This window comes from Corticium candelabrum, chromosome 3, assembly GCF_963422355.1.
Source record: "Corticium candelabrum chromosome 3, ooCorCand1.1, whole genome shotgun sequence".
Lineage (NCBI taxonomy): Eukaryota > Metazoa > Porifera > Homoscleromorpha > Homosclerophorida > Plakinidae > Corticium > Corticium candelabrum.
In genome coordinates, this window is record NC_085087.1 from 5,987,298 (window position 1) to 5,999,777 (window position 12,480).

Below are 12,480 nucleotides of genomic sequence, written 5' to 3' on the forward strand. Positions count from 1 at the left end.
CACTGCATCTATTGTTGGAATGGACTCTAGTATGAAAACTCTACATTATGGTGCAACTGGAGCACCTTCTAGTGCTTTAATTAATGAGCACAGCTGGTGTGACTTCTACTTCATTACTCACTTCGGGAATAGACAGTTACTGAGTAGATATATACGGGTTTCGTAACTAGAAAAGTGGTACCTGGAAGTTACTAACCACGTGGCGTTGCGGTCATGCTCTCACTAATGTTTCTCGTCGTTATAGTTCGAATGCCGTTCCTAGAATGTGGACTGGGCGGCTCTCGCCGCTGCTGTAGGTGTCTGTTTATCCAAACTGTTTAGTAACATAAATTGCATGTTTACCCTAGACTGTTCACTCTCACCCAAAAGTTTAGTAACTAGTTCTGTTCAGGGCGATCTTGGCATCATTCGAAAGCGCACAACAGCTTGCAATAGCACATGCACCCAGTTTTTTACACGCGACGATAGGGTTATGATATTTTTAAAGTGTATTACAGCATCTCTAGGTACGTACCTATACTACTTTTTTGTTTTCGTTCCTCTTTACACGTAAATGGCTAATGAGATTGCGGTTGCAACACGCGTGGGTTCCTTACCTCTTAATAGCTCCTATTAGCGTGCGGGCGCCGCCTTCTCCGCTCCTCGCGCGCGCGTTAGGAGGGGCTGTGCAAGAGACTAGATCAAGAAGTGCACTCTCAGTTGATGAGTTTGACTTCTGGTTTCGCAAAAATAAATATCTTCTCTATGATTTCGCTTTTTGCACTAGCATGAGATTACTCCCTATATCAATAGAAAGTACAAGATGTGTAGTGATATGATTTATTAGATAATTGCCTAATAAAATTATGATAGCGTGATAATTTACTCTTAACCACTTAGCCTTTTTTCATATGCCTAAGTCGTATACTACATTTTCCTGTTTACTGTTTATAGCAGGAAGTTTGAAACCGGGATAAACGTAAATTCAAGTCTGGCAGTTTCGAATGGTATATAAAGTTCACTTTTCTGTGACCTAGGGTAAGCGAGATATTGCAGATTTACGATGTAAGAAAGTGAACGCGAAACAGAGTAGGCTGGGGTGCTACCGTTGGGATGGTAAGAGGTGGAGCTGTTGTGTAAATAACGCTGTGCCATAGGTGGTAAGCTTGAGTTAGGGATAGGTCGAGAAGACTGCAAGCTGCGAGATCGCTCGAACAATCAGCTGACAACAAGAAGAAAGCTGGGTCCCCTCCCAAGGTCAGCTTCACAAAGGAAATGCGGATTTACCACAGTCCTGTCTAGCTGAGTAGTACACTAGCGCGATGTACTGATGTAAATGCTACTGTCAACATCTACGTCTCGTTTTGCAGCGAAAGTGTCAAAAGCTGTCGTTCTAGCGCTAACTCAAAGTTACCATACTAGGATAGTGGCTCGATCCGCCTCTTACCATTACAAAACGATATTACTCCACCCATGCTTAGACGGACGCTCCATTCTCTATCAATGTTAGTGTCCCGAATAAAGCTGTTGTGTGTGTGTGTGTGTGTGTGTGTGTGTGTGTGTGTGTGTGTGCGTGCGTTCGTGCGTGCGTGCGTGCATACAACAATAAATTAATTTACGAACAAGTAATAATCTATAATCTGCCCGTGCGGAGAACGGGATGGTAGGCTATGTTCACGGACTTTTCATGTGCTAAAGTTGTCACGAGAGCGGATGCCGCCATTATTATGTTGTTTGTAAACAAACACGGGTGCTTCATTATAAACTTTTGGATCCAAAGTGAGAGCAAACATAAAGTAATTAATCTAGATATTGAAAGCTGTCACCTAAATAGCACAGCAAATCTACCTGGCTATGATGTTGCTTTCTCTTTACTGTAGATGGACTTCATGTCACAGTCAGAGATGGACCTGTTGATTGTTATGCTCTTTTGAATAGCACTGTTACTATTAATTGCACGTACGGAGACGACAGCGCCAACTCTGTAGTTACGGAAATCTTTTGGAATATTACACTAGCTGGCGAAACGCTAAGAGTCCGTGGAGAGCAGCCTGTTCGTGGTTCTCAGCTTGTTCCCGGTTTTACAGTACGAACGGGCGCAACATCAACTCAATTGTCTCTCACTATCGATCACGTCTTTCAGAATTTGAATGCATCTCAACTGCAATGCCTCTTATTGCGTTCGTCTCAAATATTTCGTGGTAGTAATATAATTCAAGTTTTAGTTGGAAGTATGAAACGAAAATTTTGCTTGTCATGTTGAAATGTAATTTTCATGCACTGAACTGTAGGCGTTTCTAAAATATCTTGTGAGCAGCACTTGTGCACGTTGGTCGACGGTAGTAGAGCTAAGATTCCATGTACAGTATACGGAACTCCGATGCCATTTATTAAAATACAAACCTGATTTAAATTAAATGTAAGTGGATCATCTTCATCTGATGAGTCATCTCGATTTTCAATAGTTGAGGCAAACAACTCGATGCCTATACTGACAATTGATCGTTTCAATTATATGCTTGCTAATGGAGACAACTACAGTATATCATCTGAAAATATATTGGGAATATCACAACCTTACTATTGCAAAATTGGTGGAGTTTTAGGTAACATCTTGTTGTTGTTTCAAGTATATGTAAACATTTGGTATGTTGAGTTTTATTTTAGGTAACGAATTCTCATCCGATTGTCAAGTCATTAATGATAATGTATGTTTCACCTGTTCATTTCGATTTCATACATCTTCTGCTCCAATCACGTCTATTTACTGGAGCATCGATAGCAACAACATTATAGACAAATCAACTAGCACTGATTTTTGTAGATGTCTGGTAACTTCTACTGTAACTGTCAGCTTGCAAGATGTGACTGCGCTAACATCATGTGCTGCTTTAATTAACAACAAAAATGACCATTCAATATCCATATGGACCTTGTGGTTTGGTTTAGTTAAGTTTTTTTTGTTTGATTACAGGGCAACTTGACTTGCTCTCGTATTTGTTAGTGCATGTATCAACAACTCCACCGGTGATATGAAAATCTAATACTACGGGTATGCATGCTACAGATATTTAGCGCGCGCGCACAAACACACACACACACACAAACACACACACACACACACACACACACACACACACACACACACACACACACACACACACACACCATGTTACACCGTTCAACATTAGTCGTTCCAGTTGCTCAGTTGGTCTTACAAGATTGGTAGGACTTAGATAACGTAATAAACAAAAATGCCGGTCTTACATGCCACAATTCCTATAGCCATACCGATGATTTGTTGCAAAGATCCAATGGGAGACGTTGCAAAATTTGAAAGTTCAACCATATGGGTATCGACAGTAGTTACATGCAGATTTTCAGTTTAGGGTATAGAGGGCCTTGCATGTGGTATGATGTTTGTCGGTTTATTGTTCTCATGTCCAATCAGTGTCGTCATCTTTTGCGTCACAAAGACTGAAAATATGGCAAGGCAATGACGTGTCAAGCTTTGTAAGTCGCCATGCGTGAACGCATGAAGTGACGGAGTTGTTCTCAATGTGCTAAGTAAGCCGAACAAATAGCGATCATGCAGTAGTAATTGTATATCTTTTCTAACACGATGATATGAACTTGCTCCTCGTTAACTACTATTCCAATATTAACGTATTTTTTGTTTTACGTGTAGATGTACCACCCACAACAACCTCTTCAATCTCTTGTTACTTGTGTACTCAAAACAGTAGAGAACTTTGTGACGCATCTCAGGCAGTTGTGACACGTGGTGTTGAAGAAGTGTGTCGTCTAGTACTACACAAGTTTTCACCAATATTTGGAGGAGTTATCACTTCTTTTCAAAAAGGTTGTTTTCCCAAATCAGCCTGTTTTGAAAGTGATCAATGTAATGACCAAAATTGTGGAAACTGTTGGAGATTTTGTGACAGCAACCTTTGCAATAATGGAGGTTTAAAAAATATTTTAATATAGGTAAGAAAACACAGTCCGTAAAATCTTTACAGTTGATAAAATTTTAATATTTTGTGTTTTCTCTGTATCGTTACTATATACGTAAATACACTAAGCTAGTAAGTGAATTATATATATATAAGCCTTTTGATAGAAACTGTCCGTTAGTCTGTAAAACACCGTTTGAAAGGAGGGTACACCATTTGATCTAGTCTCTCGTGGCCAGACCTATAAATGCCCCAGTGTTTTGTAACGGGTGGATACAATTACAGTGACACTTAAAACGAAGGCACACAATCACACTCTTTAATGCTGGTTATCACCAAGTACTGTAGTCTACTAGTGGAATGACTACGGCACATATAAAAAAGATTAGGAAGACCAGGTCGGCAGCTTTGAGGAAAGCAATGTAGAGACATTTTGAAAAAAACATGGAAGAACAACGAGAAGAAACACTGAAAGAAAGGATCATGCAACTGTAAAGAAGGGCATGCCAGTGGCTGACACACGTGCACGACCTCGTAAGGCCCGGGAGCACTGTGTCATGTCGCGCATGTAGACATGTCTCGCACGCATTCTTCGCGCCGAATTTATCACCTCGCCGAATCAGCGTCTGACGCCAAATGGTGTTTTGCCAGATGATACCAAAATTTAGTTTATGCAAGAATTTGTGTTTAGTAGACATAAGTCATGCAACTGTAATAAGCGACGTAATCTATCGTACAATCAATTTTTGTTGCCCAATACTTAGCTGATTCTTGATGGAAATATCCTGGACTTTGTTCAAAGCTGGAAACATCTCGGGCATATTAAGTGCGATGATATGAAAGAGTCATTGTCAACTGAGTTTGAAATGAAGAGGTTTTTCTCATCCTTCAACTCTTATTACCATCAATTTAAAGGAGCCACTTCGATTGTGTTACGTCGTTTATTACAAGCATTTTCAGCTGTATTTATGGGTGTCAGATGTGGTGTTGCAGCGATAGTCAACTACATAAAGTACGTGTAGCGTGAAATGATGCTCTAAAAAAATTTGCAATGTCAGAAGAAGAGGATGTCATGTCGATGCAATGATTTATTCCACCGGTCTTTTGTCTTTGCCCGAGATGCTGAGGAAACGGAAGCTACAGTTTTTGTCTTCTTTTTCAGTCCGAGAACAGTGTTATCACGTACATTTCGTCTCTTATGTATAATTCTCAGCAGTCGTCCTTTTTACTTCATGCCGGGAATGGGAATTGCATTACTGCCAAAGCCACACCAGCATACTGTCAAGACAGTCAATTGCTCATGACATTTGGAAGAACGTTAATCTATCCCTATCTGAGTTTAGGCGCGAGGCTGCAAGCTTGGCATACCATTGGTTGTTGAACTAGCTAGAAGTAGTAAATCAGTACTAGAAGGCTTGTTTTCGGTAGATTGATGCCACAGTAGTTATATTACTTGTTTGTTTGTTTATGTTTTTTGCACCATTAATTTTAATGAGTGCGACGTCAGGTTATAATAATAATAATAATAGTTGTCGTTGATATCGACTAGGCGTGCTGTCTACGAGTTCGCGGTCACCGTAATGCCTGCAATCTATATCGAATTGGCTAGTCATTGATCGCCGTATGGACTACACGGAAACAACTACCCCGCTAGGCTCACCTGCCGGGTTGGTGGGCGCCCAGATGAGGGTAAGACCCCACTTGCCCATTATGGAGGGGCATAGCGACACATAATAATAATAATAATAATAATAATAATAATACGTGTTGCAGTTCTCTTCGTGTGCGGTCCTGGAGCAGGAAGCCTATGCACGGGCAGTATCGCCGTCTCACTGAGCAACCGCCTGTGGACATGAAAGAGACCTACGGATGGCTAAAGGCAGCGAATCTTCCTGCTGCAACTGAGGGACTGGTTGTTGCTGCTCAAGACCAAGCTCTTCGGACTCGGTACTATGAGCGCAAGATTCTACATCGTGATGTCAGTCCTACTTGCCGCATGTGCAGTGTAGGCCTGGAGACAGTCGACCACATTGTGGCAGGCTGTAGTGCATTGGCACGGACGGACTACACTGATCGACACAATCAGGTGGCCTCCATTATTCACTGGGATGTTTGTCGCCATTTTGGGGTTCCAGTGGAGAGCAGATGGTACCGGCATCATCCTGATAGGCTTGTGGAGACGGATGACATTACTATGATGTGGGATACCACCATCCCCACTGCGAGGAGGATCAAAGCCAATCGTCCAGACATCTGTCTCAGAAATAGGAAAACAAACACTTGTCTTCTTATTGATATCAGCTGTCCTGATGACAGCAACATTTGCAAGAAACATGCTGAGGAGTTGGCGAAGTACAGCGACTTGCGAGTGGAGATAAGCCGCATGTGGCATTGTCGAACACTGGTGATTCCAGTGGTCTTGGGAGCTTTGGGCACAGTGCACGCAGGTATTGCACGGTGGCTGGACATTATTCCAGGTCATCACAACCTGCAGCACTTACAGAAAACAGTGCTTCTGGGATCTACTCGGATCCTTCGTAAAGTCATGTCTTCTTTCTAGACAGCCGTGATGGTCTAAGTACTTCTGAAGCAGGGTTTGCTTCCGGTACTTGTAATAGACTTTACAGACCAGACTGATCTGGTTGAGCACGACACATGATGGCAACATTGGCAAGAAACATGCTGAGAAGTTGGCGAAGTACAGCGACTTGCGAGTGGAGATAAGCCGCATGTGGCATTGTCGAACACTGGTGGTTCCGGTGGTCTTGGGAGCTTTGGGAACAGTGCACGCAGGTATTGCACGGTGGCTGGACATTATTCCAGGTCATCACAACCTGCAGCACTTACAGAAAACAGTGCTTCTGGGATCTACTCGAATCCTTCGTAAAGTCATGTCTTCTTTCTAGACAGCCGTGATGGTCTAAGTACTTCTGAAGCAGGGTTTGCTTCCGGTACTTGTAATAGACTTTACAAACCAGACTGATCTGGTTGAGCACGACAAATAATAATCCTAGCGAATCTTGTGTTTCGGCTAACAGAAACGGCAATGCAACAAGGCGACGGAAATGGACGCGACAAATGAATAGGAAAGTGATGTTTTGTTATTACCACGTGCTGTTGTCATGCAAGTTCTCTGCTTTCAGAAAACCCATACATCAGCTGTGGTGTGGACGAAATTCTTTTCTGACTGACGTCTCTGAGCAGCGTTTGGCAGACCAGAAGCGATATCTCCTAACTTCTGGAAGTCTGACTGAATCAGAGTTCAAGGAGATTAAACGCGAGGCCGCACAGGATGGAAAGCCCGTCTCAAGTTTGTTATCTGTTACGACTGATGTTTGTCCTGGTGTGCAGATGTCGGTGTGTGAATGTGGTTTCTGCTCTATCAGCTGATAGTTCAGTTGTCACGCCTTTGCTTGACAATGTGTCACCTTGCATGGCTCCAGCCAGGATGCCGCCTGCTGCACGTGGTGTGAAATCTGTCGTGTCAATGATGCAAGAGGATCACGAGTTTGCTAATCACTTGGAACATGGCTCCCTTGTTCAGTCAGTCACTGTTCTCTCTAAGGACTGCTCATCTGCAAGAGATAGTGGTGATATCCTATCCGTAGATGACACTTTGGATTCAGTTCAGTGCAGTGTTGTCAGGGAATCACCATCCCCTTGTGACTCTGTGAGCTCTGATCTGATGACTACACAACCTAGTATAGCTTCTTGGCTAGAAAGGATGGAAACTCCTACATCTCAACTCAGTCCAGACTGCTGCCAAACGGAGGATAGTCTTTCGCTTGATAGTGATGCTGCTGTGGACCCTGTACTTCAAGGAGAGTCTCTTGAGGAGTTGCAGAAAGTCAGGCAAATTCCTATCTGTGAGAGACAACGCCTTCCAAGGATCTTTGTGAACAGTGGAACCCTGAAGCTTATTGGTGATCTTAACACGATCATCAGTTCGTTGAAGGATGAACCAGATATGAGTGAAATCAGTTACCTGGTATACTCTGCTGCTTCGCTAGTGTCCAAAAGGCGGGGCTTAAAGACGACGAAGTCAACCAATTCTCAAACACCTACATGGAGACTAAGGCTGGATATGGAGATTCTCAAACTTCGACGTGCGATTTCAGTGTTGCTGGAGGTTAGAAAGGGTTCATCGGGCATTCGTGTGTTACATGAACTCCGACTTCTTCGGAATCGGTTGGGCATTTCCTGTTCGGAGAGTTGTGAGGTCTCCATCAATCGACTGAAAATGGAACTTAAGTCCAAGGTCGAGCGAACCAGGAGGCTGGAGAAGAAATGTATGAGACTTTGCGAGAATGGTTTGTTTCAACGAGATGCTGGACGGTTTTACAGATAGCTGGTTAAGCAGACTATCCAGGTCACTTCCCCGCCATCCGAGTCTGAGATCGAACAGTATTGGGGTGGTATCCTAGAAACTGAGGTACATCACAATGAGTCTGCCTTCTGGCTGAGACGTCAAACCGATGGTGAGACACACCGGAAAGATGAGCAGCAGTGGTTACCTATCTCAGACAATGAGGTCACATCGTGTCTCAAAAGGATGGGGAACTGAAAGTCTCCTGGTCCAGACAAGGTCTATGGTTTCTGGGTCAAGCGTATCACGTGTCTTCACACTGATCTGACTCGTAGCTACAACCTGCTGGTTCAGAATCCAGACTCTGTACCCGTCTGGTTGTCTCAAGGAATAACCGCTCTGATTCCTAAGAATGACAAGACTGACCAGGCCAAAAATTACCGGCCTATCACGTGTCTGTCTGTCTTTTAGAAGACCCTCACCTCAGTCATCAGGCAGAGGATTGCAGGGCATTTGGATCAGAGAAACCTCATGGCTCCAGAGCAGAAGGGTTGTCGACAGGGATCTTTTGGTGCAAAGAATCAGCTGTTGATCAACAAGCTGCTTACCGAAGACTGTAGGACCAGGCACAAGAGCTAGAGCATGGCTTGGGTGGACTACCAGAAAGCCTATGACAGCATGCCACACAGTTGGTTGCTCTAATGCCTTCAGCTGCATAAGATCAGTCCAGTCTTGTGGGGTTCCTGTCACGTGTGATGAAGAGTTGGAGGACATCGATGGTGCTTTCTTGCGGGAATAGTACTATCAAGACAAGGCTTATGCAGATCAGGAGAGGTATTTTCCAAGGTGACTCACTTTCTCCACTTATCTTCTGTATGGTTCTCAATCCTCTGAGCAAGGAGCTGAACAGAACCGGTTACGGCTACCGGATGACCACTGGGCATGGTGAGACTGCCAATCGTCAGCTTATCAGTCATCTACTTTACATGGATGATCTGAAGCTGTATGGCAGAAACTCTGATCAGTTGGACGGGTTGTTGCACACGGTTCGTACCTTCTCTGATGACATCCAGATGAAGTTTGGTCTGGACAAATGTGCTGTTGCACACTTTGTCAACGGCAGACTATCTGGACACAACTCTGGGGTGACGGTAGGAAAAACCGGACATCATCAACTGTCTGGAACCGGGTCAAGTCTACAAGTACTTGGGTGTAGATGAGAGTAACGGTATTCAGCACAGCATGATGCGGGAGAGACTCCGTCGTGAGTACTTCCGCAGTATGAAGGTGGTTCTCCGGACTGAGTTGTATGATCGGAACAAGATTCTAGCCATTAATGGGTTTGCACTACCGGTTCTCACTTACGGTTTTGGCGTCATTCATTGGGGGTGCACGGACCTGCAGCAGCTCGATCGACGAACCAGAAAGCTCCTCTCTATGCACGGTGTCCACCATCCTGCTGCAGACGTTGACCGACTGTACGCTCCTTGCAGCGATGGGGGTAGGGGGTTACAACAGATTGAGTCGACATATCAATCTTGTATTGTGAGGCTGAACTGTTACCTTGCTGACAGTTCTGATCCTCACATGCAGATGATACGGAAGTGTGACTCTGGAAAATCTTCACACTCGATCAAGCGCATGGCTTGTCGGTTTACTGCACAGCTGCGGAGAAGTCTTGCTTCGGACGACAAGTCGCAGAAATTACACAGGAATGCATCCATCTCGGTTGAAGGTGACTTCAAGCAAGCGCCTGAAACAGATGCGAGACATCACCGTACGTGTTGCAGTTCTCTTCGTGTGCGGTCCTGGAGCGGGAAGCCTATGCACGAGCAGTATCGTCGTCTCACTGAGCAACCGCCTGTGGACATGAAAGAGACCTACGGATGGCTAAAGGCAGCGAATCTTCCTGCTGCAACTGAGGAAATGGTTGTTGCTGCTCAAGACCAAGCTCTTCGGACTCGGTACTATGAGCGCAAGATTCTACATCGTGATGTCAGTCCTACTTGCCGCATGTGCAGTGTAGGCCTGGAAACAGTCGACCACATTGTGGCAGGCTGTAGTGCCTTGGCACCGACAGACTACACTGATCGACACAATCAGGTGGCCTCCATCATTCACTGGGATGTTTGTCGCCATTTTGGGGTTCCAGTGGAGAGCAGATGGTACCGGCATCATCCTGATAGGTTTGTGGAGACGTACGACATTACTATGATGTGGGTTACCACCATCCCCACTGCCACGAAGATCAAAGCCAATCGCCCAGACATCTGTCTCAGAAATAGGAAGACAAACACTTGTCTTCTTATTGATATCAGCTGTCCTGCTGATGGCAACATTGGCAAGAAACATGCTGAGGAGTTGGCGAAGTACAGCGACTTGCGAGTGGAGATAAGCCGCATGTGGCATTGTCGAACACTGGTGGTTCCGGTGGTCTTGGGAGCTTTGGGAACAGTGCACGCAGGTATTGCACGGTGGCTGGACATTATTCCAGGTCATCACAACCTGCAGCACTTACAGAAAACAGTGCTTCTGGAATCTACTCGGATCCTTCGTAAAGTCATGTCTTCTTTCTAGACAGCCGTGATGGTCTAAGTACTTCTGAAGCAGGGTTTGCTTCCGGTACTTGTAATAGACTTTACAAACCAGACTGATCTGGTTGAGCACGACATAATAATGAAGAAGCACTAGAAGTGCAAACCATCGGCCAGAGGCACCTTGAAGGTAATTAGTCGCGCTATGACAAAATCGTATGACAGAAACGCATGATGTGAGTAACAAAATTAGATGTGGGAACGTTACAAATGCAGCTAGATTAGCTAAGCGTTGTTTCTAAATGCATGTTACAAATTTAGTTGTTTCCAAGTGATGGAACAAGCCAAATGTTACAAGTCGGAGAGCCTCGACTCTATATGCCGGCTGGCAATCTTCGCCTTACGTGCTGAAGTAACGGGCGTGATCATTGTTCTGTTTGTTGTATTGGTGGGAAACCTAGGTTACAAATGTAGACCAACCAGCGCACAAGAATGTAAAAGTCTCGTTCTTTGTGCAGCTTCTCTAGGCGTCTTGTTGTTCGTGCCGCTTCTCTAGCTAGACATCGCCTACTGTGCACTGTACCGTATTTACACAGCTATCCGTCTAGCCGCAATTTTGGTTGTTGTAATGAGGTGACCCCAGAGCCAAAACAAAACATCATTGTGGGAAAACATGCACGTGAACATGTAGATTGGAAAACATGCACGTGCACATGTAGATTAATAAATTAGGCGTCTGTTCGCTCTTATTTTGGATACCGTAAAACGAAAATGACTAGAGACGCACTAGCGTACTTACAGGTCAGCCGAGCCGCTTCGTCCGACAAACAGACGCTGTCATGGACAATGCACGTTCCACTTCGCAAATTCCTGTCAAGCGCCAAATTTCTGTTGAAGACGACACTAGTGATCTTTGCAACAACACCACGTCCGCTCAGCCACGTATACCGAAAATTCAAGCTGGCAGACTGCAGAACCACTATGCAGAAACACTGTGGAACAAGCAAAATGTTACAAGTCAGGTACAGCTACACACCCTCGCTCCTGGTTGTTGTTGGGGAAATATGGGCGTTGTTTCTATGTGCTAAACCCTTCGAGCAAAGGACTAAACACCATGTACAGGACGGACGCCCGAAGGCCGAATTCTGGTTAGAAGCTACCAAACAAAGAGGTGGAGCCTCATGATGACATCACGTTCGTCTATTGGTCAATAATGACACCACTTCTCGTCTATTGGTCAGTAATGACACCACTTCTCGTCTATTGGTCGGAATAGCTTCACTTGCATCTCCGCTAACCAACTATATATACGGTCGTCGCGTCGACGGATCGTCGAACGACTACTATACCTGAGGCCCGGAAATCCGGGCCTTGGGTAATAATAAACATTGTAGGTAATTACTCACTTGTTGGGCCGCAGCTGTTACATGCAAGAATCTTTCTGAAGTAGAACACGGCAGTATCTCTTCGCCTGAATCTGGATTAATATACGGGGCAGCTAGCAAATTTCACCTGCCGCGCAGGTTATATACTCCAGGATCCTTCAAGAATGACATGTCGAAGTGATCAGAAATGGAGTGGATGCGATCCACTGTGTTTTCGTAAGAGTTTGTTGAAAGCTATTGTGTGTGTTTAAATATGTATATGTATGTATGTATATATATATATATATATATATATATATATATATATATATATATATATAGAT